The following is a 17,802-nucleotide window of genomic DNA, read 5'->3' on the forward strand; positions in this document are numbered from 1 at the left end:
ATCCCTGGGCAATTCTCTTTCCAAGCCATCTTCATAAATGGCAAGCAGGTGTGGCACGAGTTGAGTTTCTACTTATTCATAAAATTCAATAGGTATACCTTTAGGTCCCAGGGCCTTCCCAGTGTGTAGTACACCTATTGCTAATGTCAGTTCATCTGAAGTCAGATCCGCCTCTAGTGCCTGAGTAGCATTAGGGGTCAGTGTAGGCATCTGAATGTCTTTGAGGAAGGCGAGATTGTCGGCCACTGTGGCTGTGGCTGTAGGCATAGACATCATCTCGTAGTGAAGCGCTAATGCATCAGCTACCTGTTGTGGGTCTGTGGACTAGCCTTTTCTTGTCTATCTAACCAGGCTAGGAGTTTGCCCGTCTTATCTCCGACTTCATAAATAGTATTCTGTTTCGTAGTGAGTTTAGTCTCTTCTTCCTTCCATGCATAGGCCCTGTATTCCTGTTGGGCCAAGTTTACCTTATGGCCAGTGGCCTCAGTGGTGTCCAATGCATGTTCACTCTCAGCTTGGCTTACCCCCTGCTCCAGGATCTCTAATTGTTGTTTCTGGTCATGTTTATGGCTGGTGATTAATGAAATTGTGTGGCCCCATAATACGGTTTTATATGCCTCCCACAAAGTCGTCGGGATGTAACTGACTTCGTTTTCCGCAAAGTATTGCACGTAGCAGTGAGTAGGCCTTTTCCAATGTTGGGGTTTTTAAGGTACCCCGAGTAGATTGGAAAGATGCGCTGGCACCCCAGGATATGAGATGTGTATTTAATTAGAACAGGGGAGTGGTCTGATATACACCTGGGCAAGTGTGATACCTCTAATAATGTCTCCAGACCCGTCGCAAGTGTAAAAATATAGTCTATTCTTGAGAGACTATTATGTACTCCCGAGTGGTAGGTGTACTGTCGCTCCTGTGGGAACCTAGCTCACCAAACATCGACCATACCTAAAGCATCCATGAATTCTGCTAATTTAATGTTGATGCCACTTTGGTTCCTGGGGTTTTTTCGATCCATGGCACCAACTGTGGTGTTAAAGTCGCCCCTTATGATTAATTCACCTTGTGGGAGTGTCAAAAAGAATTTACCCAGGGTCGGGAAAGCCGTCTGAAGCAGTGCCGGTGGGATATACACTGAGACTAGCATGTATGATTGTCCCTCCCACTGGCTTGATACCGTTACAAAACGTCCTTGATCAGTCTTGTCTAGTAATAATAAGTGGGAAGCGTTTGCTGACCAGGACCCACACCCCTCGAGAGCCAGAAGTAAATTCGGAGTGTGCCACCCTTTTAAAACCCCATCTATTTAAGGCCTTACAAGCAGAGCCTACCAAATGTGACTCTTGGATTAGATCCACTACCTGTGATTTACATTAAGTTATTGTAAGACCAATCCTCTCTTTATCTTGTCGCCAAGACCATTTACATTCCATGATATAACAGTGAGAGGAGGGCCCAAAGTATTAGAAGTCAGAGACTGGGTGGCCAAAACGTTGGACAGTGTTTCCGCTTGTGCCATGTAAGACATCGTCTACGGGGGAGCACAAAGCGCATTGTGATGTGAGTGATATGCAGCCATGCTGTACGTATTGACCTATTGTATAGTGTACCTGGAACAATAAAAGAACCATAACATAGAACAGCTCCCCCCAGTGAGCAAAGCTGGACCTCGTGTCTTCGGCGTTCCCGGCCACAGGTGCACTCACAGTCTATGCAGTACTCCCCACTGTGCAGGCACACACAATATGACACGTTGTCCCACTCTGGTTCCCGACCCGTAGCGGTAGCTGTCCTTGTACATGCCTTGTGGGCGCTGTATTCCTTTCCGTCGAAGCCAGGGTGCATTTTTCTCTGCGTTACTCAGCCACAAGCTTATGCGAGCCCAAGGCTTCAGCATTCTCTGTAGGCCGAGTCTCTTTAGCACGGCGTAGGCAGTCCATTTTTCGAAGCCCAAGGCCCAGGATCAGCCAGATCGGTGCACTGGTCATTCCGACGTCTCCTTCGCTGCTCTTACCTTCATTACGTCGCTGGATCAGTGTCAGGATTGATTGGAATGTCTCCTCAACTACGGAGCTTCTCTATGCAGAGGCCATTTTTGTTGGCTGCTAGCCACGCCACCCCTGATTGGAGTTTTGTGTTTTGGTTTCAAATAATCAATTACTTTTTTAAGGTATTTTACTAAATTGGTGTGGGTCTTTTCTTGTGGTGTGTTTTCACATAATTACTGTTTGAAGTGCTTCATAAATACTTTACACATTGCTTTGAGTTAAGCCTGACTGGTTTTATGCGAAGCTAACATCGGGCTAAGCCCAGGATTATTTAAGGTATGCTTCTGCTTCACCTTGACAGAGATTCTCGTTGCTGCTTGAGTACGGTTTAGCCAGCCGCGTTCCGTGCAGGTAACAGCGGTGGGGCGGTGGAGCTGTGTAAGGGGGGATTCTGAGGGATGATGTTGAGGGAAAATTCCTTATTTATTGAATTTTCCCTTTGCATAGTCCCTCAGAATAACCCCTTACACGGCCCCACTGCCCCACCACAGTTACCTACATGCACCGCGGCAGGGTTCAGCCTCACCAACTAGTAATCACATTTCCTACATCTTCTAATTATGTTGATGACAAATATGTTCTGAATGTGGTCTTTGAAATTAATTAATATGTGGCATATCTATAGCAGTTACGAATACTGCCTCAGATTGTATTACATTACAATATGTCCAACCGTTGAACTTCCTCAAATTCTGTGATCCTGATGCAATGTACAAGTCTGTCCAACAGGTTCTGCATTCTTATTATAGTTCAATATGGTCATCCATTTGTCATCTGCATAATCTATAATAATGATTGGAAAGGTATGGTTAAAGTATGCCCTGGGCGTAATTCATATTAGGGGCCTTTACCACACCTATATGGGTGGTGCAAAATGTGCCATTCCAATAACAGTGGTGATGATTTGTGCCTAAAATAAATAAAACAGAACACAACATTCCCTTCATGTGACTTAGTGTTCAGATTCACAAGCTGCCCTGGAAGTTCGAATGAAGTTCGAATGAGGGCTCATCTCAGTCAAGGTCCCAGGAAGCCGGATACATTCCCTCAAATGCATAGATTACAAGAATGTGTACTGCTCCATCAGGCTCAGGTTGATGACCTCAGGACCTGGTTTCTGACTGATGTCTTGCAAAGTGCCTGAGATGGGGACCAGCAGTTCTGAGTGCGCCTCCTCTGCTTGTTTTATATAGGAAGCTCTGACCAGGCTCCGGGTCAGAGCCTTGACAGGCCCTTGGGGAGAAAGCCACCACCCCTTGGCTCTGTTCCATGGCCCACCATGTCATTTGGAGCCCAGGACATGCATGCCCAGGGAGGCCTCCCCTGTTTACTGGGGATAAGAAGCTCTGACCAGGCTCCGGGGTGGAGCCCTGGCTGACTCTGGGTAGAGGCCCCTGGCTCTGGGCTCTCTCCTCTGGCCCACCAAATTCACAAAATGTCTGAGACAGGGCCCCACAGGCCCAGGGAGGTCCCCCATGCTTGTCTGGATTCAAAAGCTCTGACCAGGCGACTGGCCTGAGCTGTGGAGGGCCCTATGCTCCTTTCCACAGCCCAGTAGGTTGCCTTTGCTGGACTGGGTTCGGAAGCTCTGACCGGGCCCTGGGTCAGCACTCAGTGAGGCCCCCTCAAAGCCCCATTCCTGATAACCAGTTTGGGCTCAGAGAACCTGGGCCTTAGAGTCCCTGTCCCCTCCAAGGGTGAGCAGAATCCTAGTTAGAGGTCACAGTGTGGCCAGATGGCCATCCTTTGAATACGGGCATCTGGACTCTCTGAACCCTGGATATCTGGTTACGTGCAATGAGTTCCTATGGTGCTCTGATGTCCTGCCTGCCCTGGAACTCCCAACGAGGGCACATTTGAGTCTTCAAACTGAGAAAGGGCTCCAAGAGGTCAGGTGCATTTTCTCCCATGGCCCGTCCATCACTTGGCGTGCATGTTTTACAAGGAAATGGGGGTAGGCTTATTATGAATTAGTAGAAAAGGGCCACTGGGACCTGAAGTTGCAGGTGTCTTTCAGCTCTGCCAGATGGACCTTTCCTCAAAGCCTAGTTTAGCAAGGAGCATATGCAGGAATGCAACCAGAAATCCCCATGCAGAGCAGCTGCCTGGGGGGGTTAGCCAGCACGACACTTTGATCATGATGGTTCGGCTGACTTGGAAGTCCAGCTTATTTCACTCTCCAAGCCCAGCATGGGCTTGGTGTGGATCATAAGAAAGAAAGGTATTCTTCCTCTGGATTTTTAGAGTCAAGTTATGAGGGGCCTCATGATCCTCTTGACTTTCTCCATAGGTGGTGGGAGGACCTGAGTTGGTAGGATCCTGGGGTGAAAGGGGCCTGAGTCACTGGTAGTCTCCTAGCTCTCTCTGATGGACTTTTCCTCTGAACCTTGCTTCCTGAAGAGGAGGCAAGGATGAAAACCCAGTAATGTACTCTGATTGATTGAGTTCAGAAGCTCTGACTGGGCCCTGGGTCAGAGATCCAGCTGCCCCAGAGGTTGAAGCCCCTGGCCTCCATTCTTCTGTCTGCTGTGTTGAAAAGTGCCCGGGACAGGGCCCCACAGGCATGGGGAGGTGGCCTTTGCTTGTATGGGTTCAAAAGCTCTCACCAGGCCCAGGGTCAGAGCTCTTTTAGTCCCTTGGCTGATACCCAGGTGAGGGTCTGTGAAACCAGGCTTCATAGTTCCTGTCCTGCCTAAGTTCGAGCTGACTCCTTTCTAAAAAATAAGATTGGTGCAACCAGATGGCTGTCCCTCGAGTCCAGACACCTGGGAATACACCATGCATTCCTATACTGTACCCAGATATTCTGGCTTTCCTGGAAGTTCCCAAGTGGGCTCATTTGACTCTTTAATCTCAGCAAGGGCTCCAGAAGGTCAGATGAGTTTCCTTCAGCACAACCTGTGTCTCTCCTTGTGTGCTAAATCACAGAAATGGGGCATAGCCTTGCTCAGGATTAGTAGGGATAGAGCACTTGTGACCCCCTGTGCCCTCACACAGGTGCTGCCTGGGTCTCCAGCTCCTTTCCAATCCAGTTTGGTGTGCCTTTTCCCCGAGCCATGTAGCCCAGTAAGCAGACAGAGGTACGAAGCTGACATCCCAGTACAAGGCAGCCGGCTTGAGGCAGCTTATCGAGCCATGTACTGTGATTGTGACAGTCGGACTGATCTGGGAGTCCTGATGACATTTCATTTGACTCTCTAAGCCCAACCAGTGCTCCGTGAGGTCAGATGGGTTTGCTCCAATGGGCTCCTTTCACTTGGTGTGCATGATAGGAAGAAATTAAGCTAGCTTTTCTCTGGATTATTAGGGACAAAGTATAAGAGACCCTCCCATTCTTTCTCCCCAGGTGCTGTGAGTCACAGGAACCTAAGTATGTGGCTGCCTTGCCCAATGTCTCATTCCTCTGAGCCTTGCTTCCCATAGAGCAGGCAGGAATGCAAAACTGGCATCCTTGTACAGGGTGGCTGACTCGGGCTGGATTAGCCAGCAATGACTTCGGATGGATGGGGCACAGTTAGGGGTGGACTGCTTGGTCCGCTTCCGCTGTTTTTTCAAGCAAAGAGTTTCAGTCTTTTTTAAATTGTCCATCCAGAGGTTCTGCCTTTTGTGAAGTGCATTCAGCAGAGTAAAGGTCAAGCAACTTGGCAGCTTGTAATGTGGTCTGACCAGAGAGGATGGGGTCTGGTGATTCTATTTCTAGATGCTGCCTGGTGGTTCAGACTCCATATGCCTTCCATTGCCCTTTTCCACCTAGTGTATTTCTGCAGAAGTTTGAAATTACCATCTGTGGGGTGACCCTTGCTGCCCACTCCGAGACACAGCACCCCTTTGTCTTGCTCAGGTTGCTCTGTGGCCACCTCTCCCTTCGGTTGTCACAGAGCAGGTCAGATCTGCCTGTGCCTGGGGGATTGACCTATGGAGAACCTGACCTTATGGGCCAGGCGGCGCAGGGCACGCCTAAGATCTCCGAGTTCACCTGCCTCGACCGACAGAGACACGAGACACTCTGTTAGGCGTAGAAAAGTGGTTTTATTAGCTGCAGCTAAGCACAGTTATCTAAGAAGTACCACACAGGTAGGTTCTCAAAAGAGTGCCACTTCAATTCGTGGCGCACAGTATATTATACAACACAAGTTTACAATGACAACTCCCAATATACACAAAACTGACAAATAGGAATAGTTTGAAAACAAGCTATCGGATGTCTAAAACACACCCTCCTTTCAGACCCCGTGTCCTCTCCTCTCCTTAGGTTAATCAACACTAGTGCCCGTAATTCAATTTGCAGGTGGCAAAACATGTGTAGAATGCTTTAAAAGAAGGGCTATGTAACAATAGAACACAAGAAGAGAATAGTGAAGGCCAGTTAAATAAGATAAGGTAGAGAAGAATGGTGGGACCCAAACAGTGGAGTAAGACATGGATTAATCAGTCTAGACACGGCTTTGCGAACTCGGCCAGACCCTGACATCAGTATCGCACACAAGGACAAAGGTTGTTCTTTAACGGGGAAAAACATGGAGCAGCTGAAAAAGGCAGAAGACCATTTTACCGCATTAGCCGTGCTGCCTGAGTGAGGCAACAATAAATGGCGACTAAACACAAAATGGCGGCTGTAGCAAAGCGGGGCCGAAAACTACATAACCTCAGACCCTCCTTTTGCCATACTCAGGCAATGCACAAAGGAACCCATGTTAGTCTGAGTCGATATCAATGGTCATGAGGTCATTGAGATGTTGTTGCGCCATCATCTTAATGAGTTCTGTCTGCTGTGCTACTGGTTTGGAGACACAGATCGTGGCACAAAGTCCACAAATGGCTGGACCACACTGTAGACAAAGACAACAAGAAAAGACGAGTGCTAAAATCCTTCCAAGGAAAGTTAGCACTTTCCATCCCCAAGTGGACAGTAGTCCCCAAAACCATCCCATCACAGACCAATCTCCAGTATCTTGGTGAATAGACTCAGAGATGACATGTAGCTTAGAGATGGCTTGGTATACTGTAGGGGCATTGTCAGGAATATAAATGCAATAACTAGACCCAATCAGTTTACAGACTCCTCCTTTATCTGCAAGGACTATGTCTAAAACCATTCTATTCTGTAAAGTCATAAGTCGATCAGCTTGGAGCTCGGCAGTCAAATTCTTTAATGCTCCAGAGGTTACATTGATTGTGGCATCAACCACACGGACCAACTGTCTGATATTTTTGCTATTGGCCATCGGACCCCAAAAGGGAAGAAACCCTTTCAGAAAATCTCCTCCTTCTTGCCCTGCTGTATCTTCCGAATCTACAACTCCTCTAGCAACTCTCTTTTTATGATAATCAGCAGGAGCAGTATATGTAGGAGGGAGGAGAAAAGCTATATAACACGTCCCCGAGCAATATGGGGGAAGCCATGTGTAAGCTTTGTCATGACAGATAAAATATGTACCTTGCGATGCCACCAATGGTGCGGGGGTAGAAGGAGTATAGACACAAGTATGGGAGCAATTGCTCCTCTGTTGCTTAGTTTTGGTATTCTGGCCATTTATTTGCAAGCACAAATGACCTCTTTGGGGTAGTACCCAAATCGGTGTAGAACTCTGTTGCTTAAGCTTGTCGGTGAGGCTGAGAGTATAACGAGTTATATTCCACCCATCGTATGCTCTCTTCTCGTCTTTAGGAATCTTGATAATGTCAGCAATCTTTGCCATCGTTACAATACCCTTTATCAAAAAACTGTGACTGAAATCCACTCCACCATTATAGGATCCACCAGAAGGATATCGAAGTAAGTTCTGGTATGCATTGGAAAACATAGCCAGATAGGCCCAAGCAGAACCTTCGTATGAAAAGGGGAGGACTAAATACGGCATCCCTCTTTGTGTATTATGTGGTATGAGACCACAGACCCAACAATCAGTAACATTTACGATTAATTGATGCTGGTGTAACAGTTGAATGAAGGAATTATTAAGATATTCTATTCTTCTCATTTGCTCGTGGTCTGGGAGTGAGTAAAATTTATGCGGAGAAACAGTAGTAGAGGGAGTTAGATAGGCGGAAGCTGGAACAGGTACCAACTGTAGGACGTGAATAAGCCATCCTATGCATGCTAATAAACTACATCAACATACTAAAACACATAGTGCTACGCCACAACGACCGAATAATAATTTCTTATAATTAGCTCTCTTCATCATCTTAATATCACTTCCTTTCCCTGTATTATCCATTACTCTAAAGGCGTTGCTCACGATAATATTCCTTAATCACTTGGCTGTGATTGTTAGCCGTCCTATGACACTGCAAGTCCTGTTGACCTAGTCACTATTCAGGTCACAGCTCAAGACTCCTACCGTGACCCTGCAACTTGATGGATAAGGGAAAAAAACATTTCTTTATAAACAAAATTAAAGGAAACCAAAATTAATTGTCTTTAGGCAATCTCTTTCTCAGATTGTATCGCCTCTTTCCAGGCGTTGTTTGGTCCCTAAATAAAGGTTCAGGATCTGTAGCGTTAAGTCTCAAATGTACAGGTACAGCTTCCTGTAAGACGTCATCGTCTTCCTTCTCTGAGCCAGTTCAATCCAGGCGTGCACTGCTAAACGGTACGAAGCTGGGTACCTTCTCGCACTCACTATCACCGATACCTCTCGGACCCACTGGTCATAAGGTAAAGGCAATGGTACCCTTTTACAATGCACGCCGTGGATCCAATTTTTCTTTCCCAGGACCGTGACAGCTGTACGAGTTGTGAGAAACACTTGTCTTGGCGGCCCCCAGCGAGGTTCCAAGTTCTTTTTTCTCTGGACGTTCTTCAGACACACCCAGTCCCCAGGCTGGATGGAGTGGCCGGGATCTGAGGAGGCCTCTGTTAAAGCGTTTTGGACCTGTTGACGAATAACATGCAATTTAGTGGTGAGATCATGCAAATAGTCAACCAACAGCGGGTATGGAATATCGGAGTACTTTTTGGGTCTGGGGACTCCCCAGACATTAGCTGGGCGTCCGAACACAATCTCGTATGGGCTAAGCCCCAAACGAGAATGAACAGTCATTCTAGTTGAAAGGAGTGCCAAAGGCAAAGCAGCAGGCCAAGAAAGGACCGTGCTGGCCTGAATCTTTGCTAACTTAAGTTTGAGAGTGCCATTATAGCACTCTACCAGACCTGCTGACTGAGGATGGTTTGCCGCATGGAATTGCTGTCTAATGCCTAGACCCACACACACCTTTTGCATAATTTGACCTACAAATTCACTTCCATTGTCACTCCAGACAATGCGCGGCAAACCAAATCTCGGGAAGAATTCTTTCAAAAGTATTTTTGCAGTGGACAAGGCAGTGTTGTCCTTCAGGGGGTAGGCCTCTATCCATCTGGAAAAGGCACAAACCACCACCAGGACATACTTGAGATTGTTAAAGCATTCCATATGGATATAGTCTATTTGCAGTACCTCAAATGGGTACCTAGGGGGTGCAAAGTGACCTGCTGGTGTTGGTGTTCCCTTTCCTGGATTGTGCATCAAACAAACAATGCAATGTTTCACCACATTTTCTGCACATTTAGGAATACCCTCATTCTGCCATACTGGAGCTAAAGCTTGCATATACCCCTTGCATTAATATGGGCTGGTCCATGGGCCATAGTAACTACAGGCAGTACATACGCATCTGGTAGCAACCATCGTTGATGCTCTGACAATTCCGTCCAACATCCCATACTATCCAACATTGCCGTACTCTCTCTCCACGTACTCAATTTTTTCTCGGTGGCCTCCTTCTGAATCGCTTTCACACTTTCCACTGTGTCTTCACACATACCAGCTTCTGCGACCCATCTTGCAGGGCCCGCTACATACATGTGACTTTCAACATTCCTCGCTGTCTCCTTCGCTATCTCGTCTGCAAATGCATTTCCTTGACCCACTTCATCAGTAATCTTTTTATGTGCACTGCACTTCACAATCGCTATTTGAGTAGGCAAAGTAAGTAATTCAAGAAGGTCAGTTACCAATTGACCATGCTGTATCTTGGTGCCGTGGGAGGTAAATAATCCTCTTTCCCTCCACAAACGACCAAAACTATGGGCAACGCCAAATGCATACTGACTGTCAGTATAGACAGTCACTCTTTTCCCTTTCGCAAACACGCATGCTCTTGTCAACGCAATTTATTCTGCAGCTTGCGCTGAATTATGCGAAATGTGTGCAGTTTCTACTACGGTGTACAAAGTCGTTACTGCATAAGCAGCTGTCGTTTCGCCATTAGGAAGCTTGAAACAAGACCCATCTACCCATAGGATCCCATCCGGGTCCACAAGTGGTGTATCCTTCAGATCTATTCGAATCTTCGTTTCTTCTTCAGTGCGAAGAAAACAATCATGCTGATCTTGTACATTGTTCGCATCCAAAATAGGCAACAATGTTGCTGGATTCAGAACATTACATCTTTTTATGTGTATATGACTAGCTAGAAGTGTCAACTCATATCCAGTCAAGCGAGCACTCGTTAAGTGCTGAGTTTTAGTCCTGTTAAGAAGAGTATCTACTGCATGTGGCACCATAACATTAAGAGTATGATCTAGCACTAGTCCAGCAGATTGACAAATAGAAATTGCCGCTGCTGCTGTTGCTCTAAGGCAACTAGGTAATGCCTTAGCTACTGGATCTAATGTTGCAGAAAAATAGGCACACGGCCTTTGTTTGTCGCCGAATTGTTGCGTCAGTACTGATAATGCGCAACCTTCCCTTTCATGGACATAGAGCGTGAAAGGTTTACTGTAATTTGGAGTACCCAACACAGGAGCAGAACACAAGGCAGTACGTAAATCTGAAAAACTCTTTTGACATTCATTAGTCCAAGGCAGAGGCTGGGGCATATCTTCAAGTGTAAGTGCCAACAGAGGTTTAGCAAGTAGGGAAAAATTTGGAATCCACTGTCTACAGTAAGAAGTAATGCCTAAGAAAGCACGCACTTCTCTTTGTGTGGACGGTACAGACACCCGTGCAATTGCATGAATACGTTCTGGAGTCAATCGCCTTCCCTCCTTCGACAAGAGATGACCTAAATAGGTAACTTCTTGTCGTCAATATTGTAACTTGGAAGATGATACTTTATGATGTATATCAGACAAATGTCGTAAGAGCGACACAGTTGCATTTTTACAGACATTTTCCGAATCAGCAGCGATCAACAAATCATCCACATATTGGATAAGAGTAGCACCTGAGGGTAAAGAAAAGGTGTCAAGCTGAGACTTTAAAGCTGGACTATATATGGAAGGACTTTCATAATAGCCCTGAGGTGCACGCTTAAACCGGAAGCTTCGGCCTCCGAGAGAGAAGCCAAAGAGATCCCTACTTTCTTCAGCAATAGGAATGCTAAAGAAAGCATTCTTAAGATCAATAACCGAGAACCAGACCGCTGAAGCAGGAATCATAGTAAGCAAGGCTGTTATATCTGGCACAACAGGGAACTGAGGGACAACAATTTTGTTGACCTCTTGAAGATCAATTACAAAACGGTACACGGGTGGCTGAGAGGGATCAGTACGTTTGAGAATAGGCAAAACAAGGCTATTGCAAACATTCCCTCTAGTCTCTTCAACCACACCCTTCTGAACCAAATCATGAACAATGGCCAACAAAGCTCTCTCACCATCACTAGATATTTTATATTGAGGAACACGTGGCATCTTAACATTGTCTTTAACAGTAATCACATATGGTGGAATTTGCAATAAGCCAACATCATTCGGACCCACAGCCCAAAGTGTAGCAGGAAGTGAACGCAACTCGGGTGGTAGCTGTTCTTTAGATACATACATCGGAGAAGTCAGTTTATCACCCAAAGTGAGGTGCACACCAGAGGGTGAACAATACAGGGTAGCATGTAAACGTTTAAATAAGTCCAAACCCAATAAATTCTCTCCGCATCCTGTTGTTAAAAGGAGTAGAGCTTCCAAATCGTATGGACCAATGGAAATAGGCAAAGGACAAGAAATAGAATTTGAAACTGGGGCGCCAGAGAATCCCACAGAAACATTTGTTAAGCCAGCCAAAGGTGCCCCAGGGAGTTTAGAATGCATTATGAAACTTCTCATAGCACCAGTATCCAAGAGAAAGGGTTCTGTAACACCTAATGCCATAACATTAACATAAGGTCCTTCCTGATCTACTGAAACTGATACGACTCCCTTACTTTGCCTATGGCTGTCCTAGCCAGTATGAAAATCAACGTCCTCATTATCGAAACAATAGTCATCATTGTAGTATTGTGCAGATTGAGAATTCTGCTGATCAAAGTAATTTATAGAATCCTGAGGGGGAGAGGGACGTCATTCCTGAGTCGACACACAACGACCCCTACCTCTGGATATGGATCGAGAATCACCACGACCCCGTGACGCTAATGGTCCACCATACCGCTGTAATAAAATTGGACAAGTATTCTTAAAATGACCATCTTCCTTACAGTAGGCACACTGATTAGGGCCCAATGGAACTCGTGGAACTGAGGGTATTGGCTTGTATAACAACCTCTGAAACTGCGGGGGCTGTGGAAATTGGTGTTGAGCAGAACGAGGGGGATAAGCCTGTTGCAGAAGAACCTTCGTTTTTAAGTCTTTAGTCTTTTTCTCCGCTTTCTCCTTATCTTCCCTATCCCTATTCTCATAATATTGAGCAGTAGCCAATATCTGAGCAGTGGAAGAGACAGCCCACAAACTCTCCGATTGTTTTAATTTATGCGATAATTCCGGAAGTAAATTAAAAACAAATTTATCTACGAATAATCGCTGTCCATCTTCAGTACTCATGTCTTGCCCACTATTGTCGATGAAAGTCTCCTCAAAACGAGTAAAGAAGTCGGAGACGCTTTCATCCGTCTTTTGCTTACACGCCGCTAACTTATCCCAATTAACGCGCACCGCAGGCATCATAGTTTTCATCAAATCTACTATTCTTCCAGGTAATTCCGTAATCAAGACATCTGGTTTGGCACCACCTACTTGTCCTGCATCCGCAGCTGTAATGGCAGCCCAATCACCACCTAAAGCTGCAGCATGATCCTGCCTACCAATCTTGGCCCATATTGCTTGTGGGACTACATTTCCCATAAGTAAGTCAATATCTGCCAAATTCATAATACAAGCGTCAACAGTCTGAGACAGCTCTTTGTAATACCCAGCAGGATTCTTACGGGGGTCCGGTAAAGACTGTTTAAGTGCCAATACTTCTGACCTTTTCCAAGGGTCATGTACCCATATACGCTGAAAATGAGCAGGGACACCAGGAACATTACCTGCTTGTGGAACCTCATCTCTCTATATTGGAGGAACTTCTCGCATAGGATATTGTGCCATCTTACGACGAACCGTGGGATCAGGCTCAAGAGAACCTTGAGAGAAAAAGGCGGATCAAAAAGTAACAAGCTTCTGAACAGCATGCTCTACAGCAGGACCCACAATAAGTCCCTTATCAAATTGATCCTGTATTTCGAATAAATCCTGAGTAGGTGAATCTAGATCCACGTCTCCCCATTCTTTAATCAGAGTATTGCACATAACATTAAATACGTATCTCTGTGTGGGCACGTTCCATTGACGGAAAGTATCTAAAATATCACGTACACTATATTGTACACTACTCATAATCCAATTCCTAGCAAGAGAATCTAATTTAGTCCGTTCTTCAAAATCCAGAAACTGACTACGGGATTGTCTCCTAGACGACGCAGGAGAAAAGTAAAGAGGCCCAATAAAAGGCGACAAAAGACCTGAAACAGTATCGACTAAACATTGTCGAGCTGTAGGGGAATCTGACACCAAAACAGGAGACAACGTATTCTGTAGAATAGACAAAGAATCTGTAGCAAAGGAAATGACAGATGGAGAAGGCTGAGGCACAGGAGATTGGGGTGCAGATATCGCTGGCAAAGGGGGCGGAGGTGGAATCACAGGGATAGGCAACTGTGCAGGAACCAAAACAGCTGGATTAACAGCAGGTTGCAATGGCGGTGCATTAGCACCTAACACATAAGTCGGAGGTAATGTCAACAAATGGGACATAAAAGAATTGTCATCAGGAGTTTTACTCTTTGATACAGTAGGTAACACAGGATAGCATCTATCTATTGCTATATGATGTTGTCTTTCCGACACCTCAATCACCTGATCAGCTTTGTCATTTTTAAATTGTTGGGCAGCCTGTAGAATCGACATACTCTGCTCTTTCTTATCTTTCTTTATTCGCTTAATTTCTTTTTGTTTGGCTTCCTTACGCCATAGGCGAAAGGAGTCAAACATTGCCGGCCGGGCTTTTCTTTTTAATAGAATCGCTTCCAAATTATCTAATATATCGGGCTCAAAAGAACCATTTTGTGGCCACTGTAAAACACCATCCTTCTTAGTGTATCGGATCCATGTTTCATTAAAAACAATAGGACCCAGACCATGTTTCGAATACAGCTCGTACTTACCCCTTGGCTTTGGTTAGCGCGCTAATCGAATAATAAATATTATTAAAGAAAATTTATATGCAAAGTGCGCAACTAAGCCCGGAGGCATCAAGGCGCTAAGGATGGAAACCAGAGAGCTCAAATATCGACCAGGGAGGAATTAGAGATAGGCCTCTTGGAATAGCCAAGTCTTGAGTGCCTTGCGGAAATGTATGTGAGAAGAAATCCCCTTGAGGTCATTAGGGAGCGTATTCCAGAGTCTGGGCGCAAGGAAGCGAAAAGACCTTCCACCCCATCTGGCCTTGGCGATACGGGGGACAGTGAGTAGGCATTTGCTGGATGAGCGCAGTGTTCTCCCAGGGACATAATGGGCCACAAGGGCACGAATTGCCTCTGGTCCAGATTGATTCAGGGCACGATGAGTAAGGCATAGGGCCTTAAAATTGATCCTTGCCTGCATAGGAAGCCAGTGCAGGTCTTGTCTGATGGAAGTGCCCGAGGAACGTTTAGGGGCACCTACAACAAACCGGGCAGCCGCATTCTGAACGGTCTGGAGGCGCTGAATAAGACCACTGCTAATGCCGAGATAAAGGGCATTGCAGTAGTCAAGTCTGGAGGCAATGACTGCTATTGCTACCTGTTTGCGTGCCCCAGGGGAGAGGTAGTGAGTGATCTTTCTCAGAATCCTCAGGGCATTGCAACAGGTGGACACAGTCCTACTAACCTGCTTGTCCAGAGAAAGGGAGGTGTCCAAAATGATCCCAAGGTTGCGGGCAGAAAACGTCGGCACAGGACAAGCCCCAAGAACAGACGGCCACCAATCCAAAGACCAGATCTCACTTTTGCCCCCAAAAACAAGGACCTCCGTTTTCTCGCCGTTAAATTTAAGGAAGTTCTTGACCATCCATCCGGCGACCGACTCCATGCAGTTTTTGAAATTATGCGCAGTGGAGCTCACAGATTGGGAGATGGAGGCCATAATCTGCGTGTCGTCGGCGTAGGAGAGAACTTCCAGCCCAAAGGATCTTATAAGCTTGGCGAGAGGGGCGACATAAATGTTAAAAAGCGTCGGGCTCAGTGAGGAGCCCTGGGGGACCCCACACTTCACGGCCTTAACAGATGACATGTGCTCGCCTAGCTTGACCCTTTGCTTCCATTGGTCGAGGAAGGAGGCAAGAAGATTAAGTGCAGAACCCTTAACTCCCAGCTCACTGAGTCGGCTAACAAGAATGGAGGGGGACAGGGTGTCGAAAGCCGCCGTAAGGTCAAGTAACACCAGTAAGGTGGTTTGACCGGTGTCGACCTTAGAGCAGATACTATCGACCACCACTGTAAGTGCCGACTCAGTGCTGTGGGTCCTCTGGAAGCCATGCTGAGAGGGATCAAGAGAGTTGGTGCTGTCAAGGAACGCACTTAGATGGAGGTTGAGATGAGACTCCAGAAGTTTAGCTGGGGCAGGGAGAAGGGAGATGGGACGAAAGTTCTATAATGTCCCGGGGTCCAGTGTAGGTTTTTTAAGTAGGGGCTTTACAGTGGCCAGTTTCCAGGGGAGGGGATACATTCCCTCTGAAATGGCCATGTTCATCACATCCATCAAAGGGGGAAGGATAGTGTGTCTGCAGTCTTTGAGGACCTTGAGAGGGCATGGGTCCAGAGGTGATCCGGACTTTAGCTTGTCCAGCAGAGAATTCAAATGGGTGAGGGTGATAGCAGGGAACTGGGAAAAAGAGTGGGAGGGGGTAGGAACAGGGGCATCCGGAGGGGTCAGAAAGGAGGCAGAGAGAGGACTGGAGTTACGTGATTCCAAGTCTGTGTAAATATTCATGATCTTCTCATGAAAGAAAGTGGAGATCTGGTCACATAGAGCCTGTGAGGATGTTATAGGGTTAGGCATCTGAATGAGGGAGAGGTTATCCACAATCTTAAATAGATCACTGGATGATTTGAGGGAGGACGTGAGTTTGGAATAATGAGCCTGTTTATCTCTGAGTACAGCCGCTTTATAGTTTTTGAGGAGAGCTCTGTGTTTTTCCCTCTCTATAGGGTCAAAATGTGTCCTCCAAAGCCTTTCCTGCCTTCTACAGCCTTGTCTAAGACTCCTAAGGGATTCAGAGTACCAGGGAGCAGAGGGCCGTTTTCTAGCAGAATAGTGGAGGCTAGCCGGGGCGAGTGAGTTGACAGCCTCCGTAAGGGAATTGGAAAGGTCAAGAGCCATCGAGTGTACGTCACCGGTGGAAGAACGCCTGTGGGTGACCAGGAAAGGGGCAAGGAAGTTATTAGTAATCTCCCCAAAATTCCTTCTCAAGACCCACTTGGTGTGATGGTGCTGGAGGCCATTGAGAGAGGGGGGGGAAAAACGAAAAGGAACTGCAAAGTGGTCTGACCAAGACAGAGGGAAGGGGATACCAATAGAGAGTCGGGAATCATTACTAAAAATTCCATCTAGAGTGTGGCCAGCTAGATGAGTGGGCCCAGTCGCCAGCAGAGGTATGTCATAGGAGGATAGAGCATCCAACAGATGGGAAGTGTCCGGGGAAGCATGTTTTTCCAAATGGAAATTAAAGTCTCCCAAGATGGTTAGGGAGGGCCCATCAATATAGGGCTCAAGAATATTAAGGAGTTCGGAGCAGAACGCCGACCTAGGGCCAGGGGGTCTATAGACCAATATCCTGGTAAAGGAGATAGTGGGGGAGGGGGTAAGGGTAAAATGCATTGCCTGAAGGTGCTCAGATGGAGAGGACAGATGAACAGTCCTGCACTTTACAGAGCTGAGGTAAAGTATCCCCAGGCCACCTCCCACACGGCCTACTCTGTCCATCCTAGCCAGCGAGTATCCTTCAGGAATAGCATTTATCAGGTCGGGCTGAGAAGATTCTGAAGCCCAAGTTTCAGTAATGAAGGCCCAGGTGGGCTTTTCCTGTGAAATTAGGTCTCTGAAGGAGATGTTATTTTTGACCAAGGAGCGGGTATTCAGAAGAAGACCCATGTAGCCAGTGAGAGAGGGGGATGGCTTAGCAGGGAGAGGGCGATGGATAAGATCATCCGGCAGGGTAGACGTAATGTGTTTGTTCATACAGCCACATACAGGGGTCTTGGCAAGAGTTTCAGGAGTAAGGGAGTAATGACAGGGTAGCCTGGATGGTTTTAAGGCTCGCAGGACAGAAGGAAGATGGAAAGAATCGCCTGCAACATAGTGGCTGGCCCCTGGCGCCTCCTTGTCGCTGACGGGCGCAGACGGGCTGGACTCCGGCTCGACTCCGGCGCGAATGCGGCGCGACCGCTGATCGCGTCCGCTGCGCGGAGTCATAAC

This window comes from Lissotriton helveticus, chromosome 1_1 (genome assembly GCF_964261635.1).
Source record: "Lissotriton helveticus chromosome 1_1, aLisHel1.1, whole genome shotgun sequence".
NCBI lineage: Eukaryota > Metazoa > Chordata > Amphibia > Caudata > Salamandridae > Lissotriton > Lissotriton helveticus.